The sequence below is a fragment of the Rattus norvegicus genome, chromosome 16 (genome assembly GCF_036323735.1).
Source record: "Rattus norvegicus strain BN/NHsdMcwi chromosome 16, GRCr8, whole genome shotgun sequence".
Lineage (NCBI taxonomy): Eukaryota > Metazoa > Chordata > Mammalia > Rodentia > Muridae > Rattus > Rattus norvegicus.
The window spans coordinates 48,364,939-48,388,094 of record NC_086034.1 but is presented as its reverse complement, the minus strand read 5'-3'; the positions used below and the strand labels follow the sequence as shown (position 1 = coordinate 48,388,094).

The 23,156-nt window shown below is 36.9% G+C and overlaps 1 protein-coding gene and 1 pseudogene across 12 annotated transcripts in view; both read right to left on the bottom strand.

The window, feature by feature from the left end:
* The window catches only part of Tenm3 (teneurin transmembrane protein 3), a 2,726,621-nt gene that overhangs the window by 2,323,258 nt on the left and 380,207 nt on the right, over positions 1-23,156 (bottom strand). The window lies entirely within an intron of this gene.
* The window catches only part of LOC134482376 (large ribosomal subunit protein uL16-like), an 18,522-nt pseudogene continuing 2,926 nt past the window's right edge, over positions 7,561-23,156 (bottom strand).

The window sequence follows — 23,156 nt, the reverse complement described above, 5'->3', positions numbered from 1 at the left end:
TGAGCTATTAATAACAGTATTATATATAAATCTGATTTATATTTGAAGTTAGCATTAAACTAAAATATTAAATCATATAAACCAAAAATATAAAAAGAAATGCAAGTAGTTTATATTGTTTTTGACCTAACATCCTTTCCTGGAAGATTAAGTCTGAGAATAACGCTGGAGTATAAAATCCAAAAAGATGTGCGCATCGTAGATGCTGAGCACACTGTGTCAGGTGTGAAATATCACAATCTGTCTACCAGCCCGTCAAACGATCTAAATTTATACCTGACTGATATTCATATCTTTCTCTACTAAAACATATCACAAGCTAAAGAGAAGAAGGTATAAAGAATCAATAAAACCATTGATGATTCTGATGCTTTCACTTTTTTTTAATGACAAAAATTAGACTAATTTTCCCTCAAAGGAATAAAATGATAAAACCTTCTAAGGAGCCATACACCTGAACTATTTTTTAATTATCTTTATCAAATAAAAATACAATTTCCATTGGGATCTTCCCCCTGCTTGAGACATCTGCCTTATTTATGAATGTTTCTGTGACTTTGGCCCTGAGTTTCATCTTCTTCCTTCATAATGATCAGCCTGTCTTTTCCTGCTATTCAAAGAACACAAGAAAAATAACCTCTCTATAAATGACTGCTCACTAATTGATTATTCTTTTTATTTTCCTCTACATTTCAACCATCAGATGACCAAATATGTGAAAATATTTATTGTTATTAAAGCAGAATTTGTGAGAAAAATATTAAGTTATACTATTTCCTGTTATCATGAAATGCACCACGGGATAAAAACGTATGTATGAATAAATGTCCATGCACGTACTTAACAGTTTTCTGTTCTTAATAACACAGGAGCTAGAAGAAGAAAATCTTCTATTGCAGCCATGGTGAATCCAAAGATCTCTTTGTGAATATTTCCAATATTTTATTAAACAAAGATCTATACCATGTGTCCACACATGGACAGGACCTGGACATTTTGTCTGTTATTTAGCAGTTAGAAGATTATTCATGTTAATACTAATATTAATAGGTATTAATAGGCAACAATATCATTTGAAGATACTATTTTAAAAAGGTTAGTAAAATTATACCAATAAGCTTTTAATTGAGTAATTATCTTAACTTTTTGATTTTTCTGAAGCGCAGAGTAAATAAGAGCTCAAGTCTTTCTACTATATCTGCTGGGCGCAATGCCAGAATACCTCATTTAACTCATGACAAAATGTCACAGACAATAAAACAAGTGTTTAGGTGGATAACAAATATATGGATAGTGATGTAATAATTTGTGACAACATTTTCTGATCTTTAAAGCAGACAAGTGACTGGGGCAAAGCTGTCACAATATCTTAACTTACTTATCAACTAACTTCAGGAACTTACACTGGCTTAAGGAAAAATTTTTGCCCTCAATATTTATATTTTTGGTTGTTGTTTTGCTTGTTATAAATGATATACATAATTGTACTCTTTTTCAGTGAAATTAAAGGCTGAATAAACATTCAGTTGAGACAGCTAGAAACCACTGTTCAAGTGGAAACCACTATGAAAAAACACATTGACCAACGTTTGAGAAAGTTTCAATGTAATACTAGGAAGTACAAATCAAAAGCATATTGGAATTCCAAAACCACTAACATTGAAGGCTTTAGCTTCTTTTTTTATGATTTTGCAAATTTTTCATGAGTGCAGGACCTTCATCAAACTGTACCATTAGTCCTTCTCCAATGAAATAATTTTCAATTCACAGTAAAGCCAGAGGTTGAGTAAAATGTGATGGTGCATTTGTTTATGTTATGGCACACACACACACACACACACACACACAAATATACAAATAAATACATATATGTGTGGTAGTAAAGCAAACTAACATAAAGTTAGTTATGTATTTGTATTCAATTTGTCTATTAGAACTATTCATATCAAATTTGAAATTCAACTAGAGAATTAATATATGTAAATAAATTATTAAGATATGTATTTATAATTTAATTTTCTACAGTAGAATGATAAAATATAGATACCCTATTTTCTCATCTGTAAGGATGCATAATACAAAATTATAAATAACTTAATTCATATTGAGTACATTTGAATAAAAATTTTAATTCAGCAGTTTCTTTCAATATTTAATTATAAGGTATAAAGTACATGTTCCCTTCAGGTGTGAGATATTTTAAATAACAAATGATATTTTATGCTAATTTGTAATAAAATTTAGGATATGCATTAATTACAACTCTAGGTTGAGTTGTGTATCATTCTACTGCATTCTTCTTATGTACATTCTGTCCTGGAATCCTATGGAAGTCTCACACACACACACACACACACACACACACACACACACACACACTGGGAAAAGCGTTTGCCTCCAAACTAAAGAGTGTGCATCTGATTAAATCTAAACTGGGAAGACATAACATTATCCAGCAGTGTGAACATGAAGGTGCCGCTGTTACAACTCCACATTTACCTCACAAATAATCACAGAAGTTAAGCGCTGTTGCTAAAAATTGATGCTTAGGCATTCGTATAGGACCTATTGTACTCAAGAGTTCTATGAAATTTGCTTCAAGATGTCTTCTTCAGTAATGACTTATGAAACAGAGCTGGGGCAAAGAGAGAAAGACAGAGTTGTGGGGAGATGTGTGGGTACAGAGGAGTAAATTTAAGCCCTGGAAGATTGGAACCAACTACTTAGTAAGGGCTTCCTATAACTGCAACCCCAACAATATAGTTGCAAATTAAATAAAGCCAAAAGCCATCGTTTTATATCATTGCCAAGGTGCTAATGATTTTTAATGAAATAAAGCCATTTCTGAGGACCTTGTTTAGAACACTTGATTTACTGGATGGGGTAAGTCTGGGTATTGGTACTTCTGGGATATTAGTTTCAATTTCTCCCATGCCTTTGAGACTCATGCTAATGCAGTGTGCTTGCCTTCTTTGAGCCTGTCAACAAGAATGGATTGACAGGATGCCAGAGACACTAACCTGGAAGGAGGAAGTTGGTGGACTGCCCCATTCAGAGTGAAGTCTAAACCAAGAAAGTGAAATGTATGCAGACCTTACCTTTTCTTGTATATTCATTTTTTAATCCTTTAATGAAATAATTTTTGTATTAAATCTGCTGTACATGAGCCTTTTAGTCCTCATTGAAATGATCTGAGAAAAGGGCAATGGAGATGATTTCTTGCTACCATGCAAAAAGTATGCATGAATTTCATTAATGAATTCATGATTGAAATCATACCAGGCATGAAATCAATAAATCTATACCTTTACACTGCAGACCAGTGCATATACTCACTGAAGTAATTCAGAAGACAGGGACAGATAACAGGTGTACAGGGAACTCTCCTCTCTGGGAACAGCATTCATTATGAAAGGGAATTTGGCTGGCTAACTTTCCCTAAATATCATACATGTTTGTGGATATACTATTGTACTTCATTTAATATACATAAGGTAAAATAACTTAAAATGGTATGGGGCTATCACTGAAGAATAAATTATTCATATATGGTCTGGAATGGGTTAACCACTTGCATGTTGCTTTAAGTAGTGGCAAACTATTCAAATGCACATGTTAATTCATGTATACTTAATAAACTCAAAATAGTGTTTTTGAATTTTGAACAAAGTATATAATGATAACCTATTTTTGGTATTGAAATAATGTGATAATTCCTATATGATAACCTCTTTTATTTGAGGTAAAACATATAGAAACGTTTTGAGAACTGCACCCTTTGTGGGCAATTGAATCCTGTACTATACTCCTATAGTATATGTGTGTGTATGCATTTTATTTCATGGCTTTGAAAATTCCAAAATTTTATATGAGGAAAAACTACATTGAAGCTGTTTCTATCTGAAAATAAAGAGTAAATCACACTGAGAACTGACCTCACTTGAATGACCAGGAAGAGGATTGTCTTGGTCAGCCTAAGTTTTGATTTATTACCTCAGTACTTCTCAATTTTTCATGTATAGCAAAATCATACAAAAACCCAATGTAGGGCTTGCCCACACAAAGACACTTGGGATATCCACAAGCATGCCAATTTATCTAGTTGGGAAGAGAATTAAGAACTCCTATTTTAAACAAGCTGCCAGGAGGTCCAGTGCTGGTGACATGTGTGCCACACTTTAGGGGCACTGTGCTGCCACCTGCTGTATGGAGTTTCTCTTGCCCATCTTCCTGTACCTATACCTTGAGGCCTAGAACCAGAACTACCAAATTAGACACCATAATATTGCATCTATAAACAATAGGATCCTGAAACAGTGTATGGGTTTGGGGAGACATATGGTAAGTACATCGACGTAAGTAGATGATTGAAGAAAATTCTTGATACCAATAATGGGTCAGTTCTTCTTTAAATCTAATTGGGCAAACTAAGATAGAATCCTAGAAGGTAAGTTAAACATCTTCAGCTTGCAGACAAGGAAACAGAGTTCCAGAGAATTTACCTGAAATAACTAAGGATAAGAAAGCCTGGAGAACAGTTGAATATTGGTATTTTCCTTATTTAAAAGAACACAGCTTATTAAGAGCTGTGGGAATGCATGGGAAAAATCAGATAACGAACCATTTCTTGTAATGTTTCACCTTTTGTTCCAAACTGAAAAAATGGAAAACATAGGAATTTGAATTTATGTGCCTACCTTGTGTACTATGCTATGATGTGGCATATACAGTGGAAGCTGCCTGACATTTCAAAGACAAGGTCCTTTCCATCAAAATCATACCTTCTAGTTAGGGAGACATAATTCACATGAATCACAGACAGTGATACCAGGGAGCATATATTGAAAGTAGCGTGGTACTTGTTATACATAAAGTAGCAGGCAGGTAGAAAGAAAAATAATGTGCTTTGACCACATAATGAAACATTTTCAACAGTAAAGTTGAGTCTGAACAGGGCCTGAAAAAGATATCTGGGGCTGCAGAAGTAAGGTGAGAGGGTGAGTAACTCAATTGAGGTACATAGTATATCATATAACAGATATCAAAGGGCATGTTTTAAATTGGAAAGATGAGAACTTACTGTAAAGGATGTGTTTGCAAAAATTTGGGAAAATATTTAATGTTACTAACATTAAGATGATCACTTTGACAGGGTATGATGCAGAAAGGCTGTCAAATTTTACTGTTTCTTCGAGCACAGTTATTTTATCCACTATCCTAAGACCTTCTGTATTGTTCATCTGATTTTGTACAGAATCTATTAGGGTGTCACAAATTTATTTGTCAGCATATGATGAATGCTACTTCTTATATCTCTCCAATCTTAAGAGGCTGGTCCTTATGTTTCCTTTTCGTTGTTCGCCCATCCTATCCTGGCATGTTCTTAGTCTATTCTGCAACAATAATGCCTACACACACACACACACACACACACACACACACACACACACACACACACTCACACACACACACACACACACCCTCCTTTCACATAAACACTCACATACCATGTACATCTTCCCCTACCAAACTGCCTTTGAATCTACCCATTACACAGACACAAACCCAACCATATATATGTGTATCTGCTTTAACTTTTGGCTCTGTTATTTGATTATAAATCTTTTACATGAAGGTAAATCAGTGGAAAATAGAAGAGAAATTCCTTATTTTAATTGCTCCTCTGCTCATATCCAGCCATTTTTCTCAGTGATCAAACCAGCACATCTGCTCCCACTTTTAATTATTATCTATCACATTAATTAGTTCAGCAGGCCCTCTGGTTTTAATAGGCTATTGACATGCCCTTGTTTATCCTCAGCTTTCTATTTAAAAAGTCTGGTTTTCTTTGTTTGTTTTGATTTGTTTTTAGGGTATTTTTTCCCTAGAATACCAGCAATTTGTTAGACTCTCAGAAAAAACAAATGTAGGTAAGAATGTGTAGCACATTAAAAATAAAGACATCTTGAATTTTGCAGGCACATGGATAGAACTTGAGAATATAATCCCGAGTGAGGTAACCCAGACCCAAAAGGACATGCATGAGATGTTCTCACTTATAAGTGCATATTAGCCATAGAATACTCACTCTATACTCCAAAGACCTAAAGCTGCTAAACAAGAACAAGAGCCCAAGGAAGAATGCTTGAATATCATTTAGAAGTGTGGAATAAAATAGTCATAGGAGGCAGATGGAGGGAGGGAACTGGGTTGGAGAGGGGCTGGTGAGAGCAATATAAGTGGGCTTAGGATCAGGTGGGGGAGAAGAAAGGGGAAATGGACACATGGCTATAAGAATGAATGAAAATTCTAGTCTGTACCTCCACCCAGGTAGATCAGTATGCTTGCCCCTCTCACACACCCCACGGCCTGCCTATTGCAGAGGAGGTCTGGTATAACTAGGAACACAGATTAGATACCTGCCCCAATGCTCACAATAGCTAGGACTCCCACAGAGCCCAGATGTTGGATCTGTCCCTTCTGCATGAGCTCCGAGCTAATTCCCATCTGCAACTCCATCTGCAAATGGGGCCTATCCTGCCCCTGGACCTCAAAGTCTGCCTATGTCCTAGGAGGTTCACCTTAAACAGTAACACAGGAGGCCTGCTCTAACCAGGGATAGCATTGCCTGCCTCTCAGGAGGTCTACTCTAATCCATGTCAGACAGTTATACCTAACTCCAAAAAGTCCTGCTTCAGTCAGAGACACCCAGTCCAGTTAACACAAGAAACAAACAGGTGGTGAGAGGCAAGTTCGAGAACACAAACAACAGAAGCCATTATAATTAGGCATCATCAGAACTCAGTTCTTACACCACAGTAAGACATGGATACCCTAACCCAACTGAAAAACAAGATTCTGACCTAAATTCCCATCTCATGAATATGATATAACAAAGTCCTTTAAGGAGGATACAAATGACTCCCTTAGAGAAATACAGGAAAACATAGGCATACAGGTAGAAGCCCATAAAGAGAAAACAAATAGATCTCTTAAAGAAATACAAGAAAATACTATCAAGCTGCCAAATAAATTAAAGAAAATGGTCCAAGACATAAAAATGGAAATAGAAACAACAAAGAAATGAGAAATGGAGCAAGCCAGGAGCAGGACAACCTAGCTAAGAGATCAGGAGCTACAGATACAAGCATCACCCACAGAATACAAGGGACTGAAGAGAGAATCTCAGTCATAGAAGATATCATAGAAGACATTGACACAAAAGTCAAAATACAAAGTGTAAAAAACTCCTAAACCAAAATATCCAGGAAATTCAGGACACAACAAGAAGACCATACCTAAGAGTAATAGTAGTAGAAGAGGGTGAGGACTCCTTCTCTATCACCATAGATGGAGAAATCAAGATATTCCACGAGAGAAGCAAATTTTTTCCTCCATCTTTATTAAATTGGGTATTTTTTATTTACATTTCAATTGTTATTATCTTTCCTGGTTTCCAGGCAAACATCCCCCTAACCCCTCTCCCTCTCCTTCTATATGGGTGTTCCCCTCCCCATCCTCCTCCCATTACTGCCCTCCCCCCAACAATCCTGTTCACTGGGGGTTCAGTCTTGGCAGGACCAAGGGCTTCCCCTTCCTCTGATGCCCTTACTAGGCTACTTATTGCTACCTATGCAGTTGGAGCCCAGGGTCAGTCCATGTACAGTCTTTGGGTAGTGGCTTAGTACCTGGAAGCTCTGGTTCATTGGAATTGTTGTTCATATGGGTTTCAAGCCCGACAGAAGCAAATTTAAACAATATCTTTGCCCTAATGCAGTCCTATAGAGTATACTAAAAGGAAAACTTCAATAAATTAAGGGTAAGTAACCCCTTCCAAAGAAAACAAAACAAACAAACAAAACACAAGAAATTAATCTTCTCTCAACAAACCCAAAAGAAGAGAATCACACATTACACAGACACACACACACACACACACACACACACACACACACACACAAATACCATCTCCAACAATGAAAATAACAGAAAATAATAATAATTTGTCTTTAATATCTTTACGCATCAATGGACTAAAATCCCCAATAACAATATGCAGGCTAACAGACTGGATATTTAAACAGGATCTAGCATTTTTCTGCATACAAGAAACACACCTCAGTAACAAAGACAGACCCTATGTCAGGATAAAGGGCTGGAGAATAAATCAAGCAAATGGTCCCAAGAAATAAGCTGGAGTAGCTATTCAAATATTCAATAGTATAGACTTTCAACCAACAGTTATCAAAAGAAATGATGGTGAAGGACACTTTATACTCATCAATGCAAAAATCCACCAAAATTGAAGTCTCAATTCTGAATATTTATGTCCCAAAAAAGGGAACCCACATTCGTAAAAGAAACTTTACTAAAGCTCAAATCAAATATTGTACCTCACATAACAATAATAGTGGAAGATTTTAATACCACTTTCTCACCAATGGTCAGGTCGTTGAAAGAGAAACTAAATAGAGACTCAGTGAAATTAATAGACATTATGAGCTAAATGGATTTAACTGATATCTACAGAATATTTCACTACAAAACAAAAGAATATACCTTCTCAGCACCTCATTGAACCTTCTCTAAAATGGACCACATAATTGGACAAAACAAACTTCAACAGACAGAAGAAGATTGAAATAATCCTATGCATTCTATCAGGTCACCACAGACTTTTGCTGACTTCAATAACATTAGGCAATAATTGCCTTCATAAAGAAATTGAAGAGATCCTATATGAGCAACTTAACAGCACACCTGAAAGCTTTAGGATAAAAGAAGCAAACCCATGCAAGAAGAGGTGACACAGGGAATGGGTCCAACTCAGGGCTGAAATCAATAAACTAGAAACAAAGTGAACATTACAGAGAATCAACAAACCAAGAGCTGATACTTTGAGAAAATCAACAGGATTGATAAACCTTTAGCCAAACTAAATAAAAGGCACAGAGACAGTATCCAAAAGGGGGACATAACAACAGAAACTGAGGAAATTTAAAAAAATCATTATACAAAGCCTATACTCAGCAAAAATGGAAAATCTAAATGAAATGGGTGATTTTCTAAACAAATACTGTGTATCAAAGTTAAATCTAGATTAGGAAAACTACCTAAATAATACCCAAACCCCCCCAAGGAAATGGAAACAGTCACTAAAACCCTCCCAACCAGAAAAGAAAAAACAAGGGCCAGATGATTTTAGAGCAAAATTCTTCCAGATCTTCAAAGTAGAGCTAATACCAATACTTCTGAAACTATTCCAAAGACTATAAACAAAAGGAACACTGTTTACTTCATTCTATGAAGTCACAGTTAACATTGATACCTAAACCACATAAAGACCCAACAAAGAAAGAGATCTTTAGACCAATTTTGCTTATGAATATCAATGTAAAATACTCAATAAAATTCTCATGAATCGAATCCAAGAATACATCAAAACCATCATTCACCATAATCAAGTATGGTTAATCCTAGGGATATAGGGATGGTTCAATATACAGAAATTCATTAATGTAATCCACTAGAGAAAGAAAATCAAAGAAAAAAGTCACAAGATCATCTCAATAGATGCTGAAAAACCTTTCACAAAATATAACTGCCCTTCATATTAAAACTCTTGGAGAGATCCAGAATTCATGGCACAAACTTAATGATAATAAAAGCAACATACAACAAACCAACAGCCAATATCAAATTAAGTGGAGAGAATCTATCTTACCAAAATCAGGAACTAGACAAGACTGCCCACTCTCTCACTATCCATTCAATATAGTATTTTGATTTCTATCTAGAACAATTAGACAACAACAGGAGATCAAGGGGATAGAAATTGGAAAAGATGACGTTAAACTATCACTATTGTGAATGATATGATAGTATACATAAGGGACTTCCTAAATTTTACCAGAGAACTCCTACAGCTGATAAACAACTTCAGCAAAGTGGCTGGATAGAAACTTAACTGAACCCCCAGTGAACTAGATTGTTGAGGGGAGGGCGGCAAGGGGGGGAGGATGGAGAGGGGAACACCCATAAAGAAGGGGAGGAGGGTGGGGGATGTTTGCCCAGAAACCGGGAAAGGGAATAACACTCGAAATGTATATAAGAAATACTCAAGTTAATAAAAAAAAAAGAAACTTAACTCAAACAAATCACTAGCCTTCTTTTATACAAATGATAAACAGGCTGAGAAATAAAACCCTTCACAATATCCACAAACAATGTAAAATATCTTGGTGCAATCTTACTAAGCAATTAAAAGGTATGTATAACAAAAACTTCAAGTCCTTGAATAAAAAACCAATTGAGGAAGATATCAGATGACTGATATTCCAGGCTAGTGGATGGGTAGTATTACAAAAGGGAAAATGGCAATCTTATCACAATCTACAGATTCAATGGAATCACTATCAAAATTCCAACACAATTTTTCACAGATATGTAAAGAGCAATTCTCAATTTTATGTGAAAAAACAAAACAAAACAAACAGGAGAGCCAAAAAATTCATATCAATAAAAGATCTCCAGAGGGAATCAGTATCTTTGACCTCAAGCTGTACTACAGAGCAATAGGGATAAAGACCTAAAGACTTCATGGTATTGGTACAGAGACAGAGAGATGGATAAATGTAATAGAATAAAAGATGTAATAGAAAAATCCCACACTGTTATGGACACTAGATAAAGAATCTAAAACCACAGAGTAGAAACAAGAAAGCATCTTCCGTAAGTGGATAACTGGCAATATGCATGTAGATGAATGAAAATAGATCCATATTTATTGCCTTGCATAAAGCTCTCAAGTCCAAATGGATCAAGGGCCTCAACATAAAACCAGGTACACTGAATCTAATAGAAGAGAAAGTGGGAAAGAGTCCTGAACTAGTTGGCATAGGGAAAATTTTCCTGAACAAGGGACTAATGGCTCAGGCTCTAAAATCAACAATTGATCAATGGGACCTCCTGAAAGTGAAAAGCTGATGTAAGGCAAAGGACAACATCAATTGGACAAAACAGCAACGTACAGATTGGGAACAAATCTTCACTAACCCTACTTTAGATAGAGGGCTCATATACAAAATACATAAAGAACTCAAGAAGTTAACCTCCAAAATAACAACCCAATTAAAACCAGTAATACAGAGCTAAAGAGAGAATTCTCAACAGAGGAATCTTGAATAAGAGAGAAGTACTTAAAGAAGTGTTCAAAGTCCTTACTCATCAGGGAAATGCAAATTAAAGAGAAATTAAATGAGATCCTCCTCATACCAATCAGAATGGAAAAGACCAAAAACTTAAGTGCAGGCAGAGGCTGGCCAGGGTATGTAGAAAAGGTAATACTCCTCCATTGCTGGTGGGATTGCAAACCGGATGACCATGTTGGAAATAAATCTTGCAGTTCCTTAGAAATTGGATATAGCTCTATCTGAAGACCCATCTTTACCACTCTTGGACATATACCCAAAATATTCTCTATATTACCACCAGGACACATACTCCACTATGTTCATAGCAGCCTGTTTCATAGCCAGAAGTTGGAAATGACCCAGACACATATCCCTCAACCAAAAATTAAATACAGAAAATGTGGTTCATTTACACAACAGAAAATGATTCAGATATTAAAAACAAGTACATCATGAGTTTGTCAGGGAAATGGATAGAACTAGAAAATATCCTGAGTGAAGAAATCTTAGCCAACAGGGCATGCATGGTAGGTACTCACTGTTAAGTGGATATTAGCCAAAAAATACCCAAGATACAACCCACAGACTGTAAGACATTTAACAGAAAGGAAGGTCCAAGTGAGGATACATAGAAGAATACTTGTCCCTCCCCACTTAGAAGGGGGAACAATATAATCATGAGAGAGGGAGGGACTGTTTAGGAGAGGGGAGGGTAAGGAGAAAGGGGGGACAGGATCAGGTATGGGAGGGGATAGGAGAGAAGACCAGTGAGCCAGGAGAATGAATGGAAATATTCAGCTTCTGGAGGGAGTTGGGAGTGGGGATGAATTCCAGTGACCTGGGATGTGAGAGACTCCCAGGATTCAGTGGAGGCCGTCTCAAGGAAATGGCCAACAGTGGGAAGAGGGAACCTGAAGGGACCACATCCAGTAGACAGACAGGGCCCCCAGTGGAGCAATGGTGTTACCAACACACTGTCAATTTTTCTGACCCAGAACTGTTCCTGTCTAAAAGAAATTCTGGGGGAAAAAATGGAGCAGGGACTGAAGGAAAGGCTGTCCAGTGACAGTCCAACCTGGGATTCATCTCATGGGGGGTGGGGCAAGTAAACACTAAAACCTAAGACTATTTCTATGATGTTCTTACAGGAAGGAGCCTTGCATGGCTGTCCTCTGAGAGGCCCGCTAAGCAGCTGACTGAGACAGATGCAGATACTTACAGCCAATCATTGGATTGAGGTCAGGGAGCCCTATGGAAGAGTTAAGGGAAAGATTGAAGGAGCTGAAGGGTATGTCAACCCAATAGGAATCCCAACAGTTTCAACTACCCTAGACTACTGAGAGCTCCCAGAGACTAAGTCAGCAACCAAAGAGCATACTGGGGCTGTTCCAAGGGCCCTGGCACATATACCTCAGGGGACTGCATAGTCTGCCTCAATAGGAAAGGATGTGATTAATCGTGCAGAGACTTGAGGCCCCAGGGAAGGAGGATGTCCTTGGGGTGGGTAAAACACCCTCTCAGAGGCAAATGAGAGAGGGAATGGGATAAAGAACTATGGGAGGGGGACCAGAAGGGGAGAAATATCAGGAATATAAATAAATAAAATAATAAAATAAAATGTAATAATAATAATAAAAATGAATGAATGGAAATTTGCAACTATAAATGTAGGGGAAATGAGAGGCATGTCGAGGACATATAAGAGACCTGGGATAGAGGAGGTTCCTAAGAATCATGAGGGGTGAACTTAGCTTAGATTCATAGCAGTGGAAATACAGAACCTGAAGGGGCTACCTCCTGTAGCCCAGGCAAGAACACCAGTGAAGCAGTAGGGACAACAACTCACCCTTAAAACTTTCAACCTAAAATATGTCCTGCCTACAAGAAATGCAGAAACAGGGACTGGATCAGAGACTGAGGGAATGGCTAAGCAATAAACAGCTCAATTAGAGAAGTCCATGCACACATGGAATTCTCAAAGAATTAATAAACTATTATATTAAAACAATTGAAACCACTGCTTAGTTATACTGATAGTGCCTTTATTCATAATAGCCAGAAACTGGAAACAAAAGATGTTCCTCAACTGAAGAATAGATAAAGAAAATGTGGTATAGAATAGAATAATATTCAACCATTAAAAAGAAAGACATCACGTATTTTGCAGGCAAATTGATGGTATTTAAGAATATCATCCTGAGTGAGATAACCCCGATCCAAAATGAAATGCATGGTATGTACTCACTCATAAGTGGAAATTAGCCATAAAGTAGAGAATACCCTCGCTATACTCCACAGATCCAAAGAAGCTAAACAAGTGGGAAGGCCCAAGCAAGGATGCTTGAATCGCACTTAGGAGGGGAAATATAATAGTCAGAGGAGGTTGACAGAGGGAGGGAACTGGTTGAGAGAAGGGACAGGGAAGGGAATGGGATCAGGTGAGGGGAAAAACAAGGGAGAGGGTCAGAGAGTCAAGATAATGAATGGAAATTTGCAGCTGGTGTTTGTGGAGACTGGGGGCATCTTGAGGATATGTCAGAAACCTGGAAGTGGGAGGCTCCCCAGAAACCAACAGGGGGTGACCTTAGCTAACACTTGCTGAAATAAGGATATAGGATCTGAAAAGGCCACCTCCTGAAACCATGTAGGAACCCCATTGAGAAGATAGAGTCACCAACCTACCCACAAAACTTTCTATCACAAATTAATCCTATCTACAAAAAATGCAGGGGTAGGGGATATAGCAGAGAATGAAGGAACAACCACCCAATGATTGGCCAACATGTGACCCATCCCATGAGAAAGCACCAATTCCTGACACTATTGATGATACTTTGTTATGCTTGCAGACAGAAGCCTACTATGACTGTCTCTGAGGGTATCCATCCAGCAACTGACTAAACAGATTCAGAGACCCACAGCCAAACACTGGTTGGAGTTCGGAGACTGAAAGAAGTGTTGTGGGAAGAATTTCAGGCATAAAGGGCATAGAAGACCCACAGGAAGACCAACAGAGTCAAACTAACCTGGACCCTTGGAAGTTCTCAGAGACTGAACTACTAACCTAAGAACATACATGGGCTGGGCATGTCCCTGGCACATATGTAGCAGATGTGCAGCTTTGCCTTCATGTTGGTTTTGAACAACTGGACTGGGGCTGTTGCCTATCTATGGAATATGTTCCCCTGTGTTTTCTATTTGACCTCAGTGGGAAAAATAATTAGCAATGCCAGGGCGTGGGGGTATGATGTGGGGACCTCCACTCTCCCAGAGGAGAAATAGAGAGGACTGTGGGAAGATAGGACCAGGAGTGGGGGACAATAATCAGAATGTAGAGTGAATTAATAAATTTTAAAAAAGAATCTGTAACTATTTTTTGATCTAATGAATTGCTTGGATATTTTAGTGATGGGATCAATTCTTTGCATTGTTGATTAACAACCTGTGTACTCCTAGGCAAATCTGAAATATCCATGACTATGTATATACATTTCAGGAATATTTAAACTCTATACAAATTTTGATTTTGCAATGTTCAGATTGCATTGTACACCAAATATCAGAGTAACACAAGATCTCTTAGATTGTTTTGGAAAATGTCAATCCATGTGCTATAACAAAATGTTCACAGACAGAATTTGGCTATTCTAATAATAAAGTGTTTAAATCTGTCTTCTCTCTCCAAAATTCTTTAAACATGATTTCAGTGTAGAGAAGTATCTCACCATATGTGACCAGCTGTCAATCTTCCTATAACTGAATAGTAAAGACCTAAGGAGTCAAAAATTTTCTCCTTATATTAGAACACACACACAAGCAAGGCAGAGAGTTTAGTAGAGAGAAAAGAAGCCACTAATAAGTGGAAAGGATCCAGTCCCAAAATTGTAAATCACAAGTGAAATATATTAAAAGTTAACAGTGTTTATCATGTTAATTAAAAACTAGAAATCATTAATTCTATGCTACTAAGTCAGTTCATCAAGTGGTAACAGAATACCAAGTCTAAATTGACCAAGCATTAAGTGTTGCTTTGAAGGCATTATTTGTATGCCACAATCTCTGAATTTGTGAAGTTTATTCATTAATTCTATTAATTTCTGATTATGGATCGCTAAAACAGGGATTAATGTATTCTACACTAAAAGCTTAATGTTTTTAACCAATAATTATTCTCTAAGACTTTTTAAATTAACAACCAATTTCTAAGCCGCAAGCCAATAAGATACCACATTAGTAAAGATAATGCTGACTTTATACTTCAAGAAGTAAATGACATAAAATATCAAACTTTTCAAAGTTAAAGTCATGTACAAATTTTGGAACTACACAAAGGAGGTTGAGTCAAGAGGTGCCAAAATTCAAAGCCAGCCTGGGCTATAGTCATGAGTTCCAGACCACCTTGTCTCAAATAAAACAATGATATCTGAACATAAACTAAAATGCTATTTACCTCTCGTGAATGTATGTCTCCCAGAGATTTTTCTTACCATAGGAGAGTACTGTATTGCAAGCTCCTTCGTTCAGATATAAGTGTGTACATATCTACTATGTATCAATACCTTCGGGGGAGTTTTATTTCAGCAAAATAAATGTTTAAGAATAAATCTCAGTGTCATATCATTTTATTCTAGCTATGGGCAACTATATAGGGAAGATATTTTAACTAGAGGAAATATAAACTATTTCAGTTTCTTTTATTGTCACACACTTTACATTAAAAGCATGAAAAATGTCACTTAAAGTAATGCTCAGGGGTAAATGGCACATTCTCTTTCTCCTGACGTGTTCAACAATTCTTTCTCTGTCTGTGTGCTTGTTTGTGTGTGTGTTTTATGTATCCTATTGCACAGTTTCCCCCCAAAGGAGACTATCAAAAGGGGTGAGAGTCTCTAAAATCACTTACAATATGGAGGTACCAACATAGTTTCCTAAGGCAGTAAGCTTGTACAAACGGTGTGGGAACAGACTTCCCCCAGTATTTGAAACGCAAGTCATTAACATGTTACTAGTCTTTGTGGAAAGTCTGAATATAGAACAGTCTAAACAGCTTAGCAGTCTAGGTTCTTCAACATTCAAACTATTGAGAAGTCAGTACAGCATCCATAAACGTGCTATTCCTGGGGGAAGTTGCTTTGTTCTTTTAAGAATATGTCTTTATCCAGTCTCCAGATAAGCATACAATTGAACAACTTGTTACAGGCCTACATAGCAGAATATATAGATGGATGATAGATAGATGATTGAAACCTAGATGCTTCTAATTGTTATCTGTGGTTGACATGATTCATCGTAGTGAGACTAAACTACATGTAGCTGTTCATAGTTTTAAATTATGTTTTAAATGTCCAGTTTTTGAAGATAGTGTTAAAGGACTCTGAGCTTTCATCAATGGTAAAGGAAAAACTCTCCCTCATTCTAAGTTCAAGAGGGGAAGACTAGACTATACTAAAACCATTAAAGTATATAAATCCTTAAATCGTAACAACCACAATGGAGGTGGGTAATACTCAAAAGCGAGAGAAAATTTTGAAACAAGGTAACCATTTTAAAAGATTACTTGGCAGAACCAGGCCTGATAAAATAAATACTTTAACCTGCCACCTTGAAGGCAAAGGCAGGCAGATCTCTTTGAATTAATGGCCTGCCTGATCTGTATAGCAAGTTCTAGGCTAGCCAGGCTAAAGAGAGACTGTCAAAACAAAAAAGTAGAAAGAATATCAAAGCAACTTCGAGTGAGAATCCTTGATAACAGATTTCAAAACGATACAAGCCAATGGTCTCTATAAAGAACATACCAGGAGAGAAAAGAGTCTGGGAAAATTACTATGACAACACAGGAACAGTTTCTTAATTGATGTATAGCTCATTAATTACTAAGCATCAATTTGAATTTGCATAATTAAAAATATCAAATAGAATCTGTAGTAAGTGAAAAATGGCTATGAAAATCTTTGACTAAAACCTCAGAAACATTGATATCTCTTAATTTTAGAATTGGATATCATCTGGAGTATTGCAATACTGATCTCTCTACTTTCATTAAATTTGAACAATAATATCCTGACTATGAATAGTCATATATCAAGAACAGATACATTCTAGAGACATGTTATAAATAAGAGACAAGTTATGAATTCTAGAATTTACATTTTATGGAAATGAAATGAATTTGTGATCAATACACATATAATTGAGAGATAAAAACAGATTATTTGACTGATTTTATTAATATTTGCACTTTGTCTTCATACACGCCTGAGGATATCTTCTATTTTTAATATTAATTTATCTGATAGTTAGGTTTGGGACTTACAACAAACATAAACTGCATTTCTGTCTTTGACCTGTGAAGCATTATGTCACATTAGATTATGTATAGTGAATTATAGTTTCGAAGTATTACCAGATAACGTATCTTCATTCACAGAAATTTCTTGTTGCCTCTCTTTTTATCACACAACAATAACTGGAGACATTGATTCTTCATTTTATACTAATGAGAAGGGCACCTACACGAATGATCATATTATCAATTGGTGTTCGGGGGTCAAATATAGATTCATGTCCTTTGCAAACACTGCTTCATTCATGAAGAAAAAGTTTAAAGTACAGTACCAATCCACTCTTCCAGGTTATTGTGTTACTATAAATGTGGGATGGACTGAGTATTACTGAACAAGCCCTGAGCAATTTCTTCTTCATTTCAAATCGAGCAGAGGCAAGCATGTGTTTGAATTACAGCTAACTACCAATATGGAGTTCATTGCTTTGATTGTGAACCACATTCTCCTTCAAAGGAAGAACACACATGCAAAGTTGAAAACACAAAACGTAGAGAAATCCTTAAGAGCTTGATAAAATATCAGAATAGTATAGCATGAGGTAGTTATATGCCAGTCACAGTAAGTTAACATTAGTAAACACTGAAAAGTATTTATAAAGTACCAGAAAAGCCTTTCTCTTAACTGTCAGTTGCCTAATGTATAGATTTCCATGCAGATTTTTGTGTGATTTACCATTATCTTATATCTCAGCCTTAAAATACGATTGCTATCCTCGTTAATATTGAAACCCTGTCTTTGAGAATATATTGTTATTCTATCAAAGTGCCTAGGAGAATAGTAAGCTTTATCTTTATCTTTATATTTTATCTGCAAAGGGAGATGCTCTTCAAATTCAGAACTACCAGAAAAAAAGAATTTTATGATGGGTTGACCAATAATAAACCCATAGTCAAGAAGAAAGCACTAGTATCTGTTTCTTGCTAGAAGCTCTTTTTTTTTTCATTAACAGGTATATTTGTGACTACAAGGATCGTGTCAATTATCTGTTTCATGATTCTATGGCAGGGACAGGAGAATAATTGTCAAGCTGATGGGTTTGGGAAGAATCGGAGATGTTGTCCTCTGAGCTGCACATTTCTTCTGACTATTCTTCTATTGGGGAGCTATTGCAGCCATCCATTGGGACAGGCTCTTTCCTGACAGTCATGCAGATGATAATGCTTTGGTGCCCATTGGATATAGTTTTATTTTCCATATTGTTTGGAATCTGTACGGAAAGGGTAGGAACTGTCGTAGGGAGGGGTTTTATTTTTTTGGTATATTGTTTTTGTTTTTGGTTTTTTTTTTTTTAGTAGCTTCAGATACCTTTGTCTTGCATGGACAGCTAGCTATGATCAGTAACCCAAAGAGAACAAATTTTGTTAAGAGTAATACTGCCCAGAGTGGAGGAAGGATATGTTAATGCAGCATGACCCAGTGTGTTGCCATAGTAACAACAATAATCTAATCATTATTAAGAACTTTCTTTGTGACAAGAATTGCTTAAAATCTAGTCATTTTCGCAATCTACTTATTTCCATGATAACCATGTTATAGAGATGATTCTGAAACATAGAGAAAATGAGTGACTTACAAAGGTTGAGTGAAAAATGTCACACAGGAAGCTGGATCCAGAAATTCTTGATGTAGTGTGGTCTATGCAAACACTGTGCTATAAATCTAAAAGCTGTAATGAGTAAAATAAAGACCACATAATTCCCTCCAGTCTTAATATAAGGAACAGAGAGGTAGGAAAATCACTCCAGATTTCTGTGGTAATCTTGCAAGTTTGCCATACTCACAGTATCTAAAATCTTAAATTAACCAGGTGATTTCCATTGATGTGAGCTGATTCAGTAGGAGACTGGAAGATGATAAGGAACCTGAAAATGAGTTTAAAATCTCTCTCTACTAATCCTTGTTTTGCATATTTATAATGTGCACAGCACAGGTCTCAGGATGCCGAAGATGACTGATTTTTTCATAAACAGAACTTGTCAGGCCGATTAGCTGAGAAAGGCTCCCTTGACTGTTCAGCTGAGAAAAATTGAAGAAATTTTCTTTGATCCTGGAGGATATCAAAATGGTCTACTATGCTCTGAATGTGCCTCCCCACTGTCCCATAATTCAGACATGACTAGCATATTAATATCTAAAGTCAAGGCTTTTGAAAGTGATTGGAGCAAGAGTCCAATTGATTCATTAGTAGGATTAGGTGTCTTCAACCCTAAATGTGTATCGAGAAAGAAATTCCCTATCTTGCCTCTGCCTTCTCCCATTTAAAGAGGAAATTGCAAAAATTCACTAATAGACATTAGAACTTTTGTTTTTAAAATCCTAGTGTTCAATAAATCTCAATTCTTGACATATTACAGATTCAGTGGTCTATAGTTTTAGCATCACTGACAAGAAGGAAATTTGCACTAACAGGTGGAGTGTTGCTGTAACACAACCTAAAGAGGTACATGTGGCTGTAGAAAAATGGAGAGAGGATAAGAAGAGTCCTCTGTTGTTAGGTAGATCACTAAGTATGAGAGTATTTATAAGAGAAAAAACTATAAAGAATTCCCTATTTTATTTAGGTTACTTTAGTGCCAATAAAAAGCTTGTTAGTGAAAATATGAACAGTAAAATACATCTGTGATGAGCTTTCAGATAAAAATGGGAAGCACGTTTGTAGAAGCCATAGAAAGAACTTCTATTCCATAATTCCTAAAACTCAGTTCAGTTGTAGACATTACTTAGGGCTTTATGGCAGGCAGAAACTGAAGCTATGGATTAGGATACTTGGTGGAAGAAATCTAAGCAGAAGAATATCCAAGGAACGATTTAGTAAGGCTTCTCTTTCTTTTTTCATAACTGTAGTACAACAGAAGATGTGAAAAACAAAGAGTTTAAGATTTCTTTCTTTATAGAGAAGGAAAGGTAAAGAGTTACAACATTGGCCACCAGGGCATGTGAGAATGAAAATGTATATTCAGGATTGATAACCAATGGCATGGCAAAGCAATTAGTTGATTGGGAGTTTAATAAGGAAAGAAAGATGCTAAATAAAACATTGGGAGAATGATCTGTAAGTATACTGGATATATAGTGAGGCTTCCACACCCATCTCATGTCTAGAGTGATTAGGAATGGCTTACAGGGAATGGCCTAAATTATCTGAAAACTCAGGGATCAAGGTCCAGAGTGGGAGGAGTTGGGGATTTAGCTCAGTGGTAGAGCACTTGCTTAGCATATGCAAGGCCCTGGGTTCGGTCCCCAGCTCCGAAAAAAAGAAAAGAAAAGAAAAAAAAAGGTCCAGAGTGACCACAAGCTTCTTTCTATTGCATTCTAGTGCATTGCTCAAGTGGGACTAGGTCACCTCTGCAACTGTCACTGGAACCACAAATGGAGAGGTTTTAGTTGTCCATGGTGTTAGCACTGCAAATCTCTTGCTTATAACACGGAAGTGTGCTTACTTTCATATGTCAAAGAAAGAATCATAGAATTCTACACCCTAGGAAAATGTCTAGAGAAAATTCTATTTATAGGCTAGTGGAGCTTTTGCGTTAGACTCATCTTTAACTCTACCAATGGTTGACAGTAGATGCCTATTATGATTTACCTATATACTGCTCTATATGAGTTTACATGCTGAATGCTTGAATCCATCATAACGTTACTCTTTTTGTTCCTACCTGAAAGAACTAAGTCTCATGCATCGTGTCTATGAAGGTTATCTACACCTGGTCTTGCTCTCCTTTCCGTTTCTACCCCTTAGCTTCCAGGAAGTTTCAGCCCCATGCTTTCACCATCATTAGCTTCTGGATTCCCTCAAGATCAGTGCAAATACATTAAGCTCTACTAGAAGTAAATCCCATGAAATCTTGGGTAAAATGGTTGCATCTTTAAACAGTGCTTCTCTCATGTGTTTGTCAGAAAGAAAAATCTGGCTGACACAGAAAATTGATATTGATGATTTGCCAGCTGTGGTAATTTCCGAAAGTTTGTAAAGTTTGGAGGTTAGGAAGGTTTGCTGTGGAAGACAACAAGGCTTATGCACTTTTGAACTCAGCCGTTTGTCAACATAGTTTGGTTGAGGGTAGGGGACAAGGCTCCATCTCTAGCAAAGGAGATATTAATTGGCAGTTTTCTTCTGGGTATGACATCCTTTGGGTTGATCATGCTCCATTTAAAGGCATAATATACATATGTATGTACACACATTCATTCATATATACATCAATGTGTATGTTTGCATGTTTGTGAATAATGTAAGGAGGGACACTGAGGCATTAAATAATGGATATTATCAAAAACACTGATTGCAACTTATGAGGCTCTCAAAGAATATGTATGCATTGAAAAGAAACTGGCTGACTATGATTCATTAATCTGGTAATGTTTGGAGAGGATCCCAAGAGAAAAAGAATGTTGGAAATATATATATATATATATATATATATATGTGTGTGTGTGTGTGTGTGTGTGTGTGTGTGTGTATAGGCATCTTTTGGGGTGCTCAGAAGGTCAGGATGCAAATAGGAATGCACACAGTTAAGACAGGGTTTCATATGAGAAAAATAACACTATTAAAACTTGACCAGAACCCATTTGTGTTTCATTGTGGTAGAAAAATGGTGGGGTGGGGTAGTGCCACATGCCTTTCATCCCGGTACTTGAGTGGCAGAGGCAGGTGAACCTCTGTGAGTTCTAGGCCTCTATGGTCTACATGAGATCCAGGATAGCTAGACCTACAAAATAATGCCTTGGCTCAAAAAAACAAAGAGAAAAACAAAAGCCAAATAAACAAACAACAACAAAACCATCAAACCCTTGTCTATTCAATAATATATTATGGAGGGAAGAGATTAAAGAGGATGGAATCTTTTTTTATATCTTGGAGATGTGGATAATCTGGTGGCCTGGCAACAGAAGTTTGCTTAGCACAGAGCCTCAATCACATACATGTTCCTTTTTCTGCAGCTTGATACAGATGCACATTATGGCCTGGCCACTGTGTCCTGGGATTTCCATAGGCACCAGACATACCTGCCTGGAGCCTGACAGCTCCAGCACAAGACATCTTGTTGATATGGGTGACGTGGAAATGGTGCAGCCTCACCCACATGTGAAAGCCATCCTTGCCATAACTCTTTAACAGGTATTTGTCGGTACAAATATGGGGAGCCTCCAATGCTTCAGAAGAGAGTTGTTCATATTCACCTGATACCATGTGGCCACAGGTTGGGAATTCATTATCTTTTGCTTTCTTCTGTTCTAAGTCAAAGACACAGATCTTAGCTTCAGGAACACCAAATAGAAATGAAATTTTGGTTATGGCTTGTTCTTACTATACCAGTAACGCCAGGCAGGGCAGCAGCCCATGAAAATAGGATCGTAGATGGCACACCAGAGGAAAAGACCGAGATGGAATTTGTTATAAGCAATCTCAAGTCACTCAAAATTCAGACTATTAAATAGTTATTGCTAGCTGTTCTTTGTCATATGCACAGTGGGGATTAGCAGCAAGAAGCACAATAGAGAATGTCCTTTGAGCACATTAAGAATTGACCAAGTCCTACCCACTACTGACTTAAGAGTTTGAAAGATTTGTTTTGGAGATGAATGCTCAGAAGTGTATTTTTAAAGAGGGTAT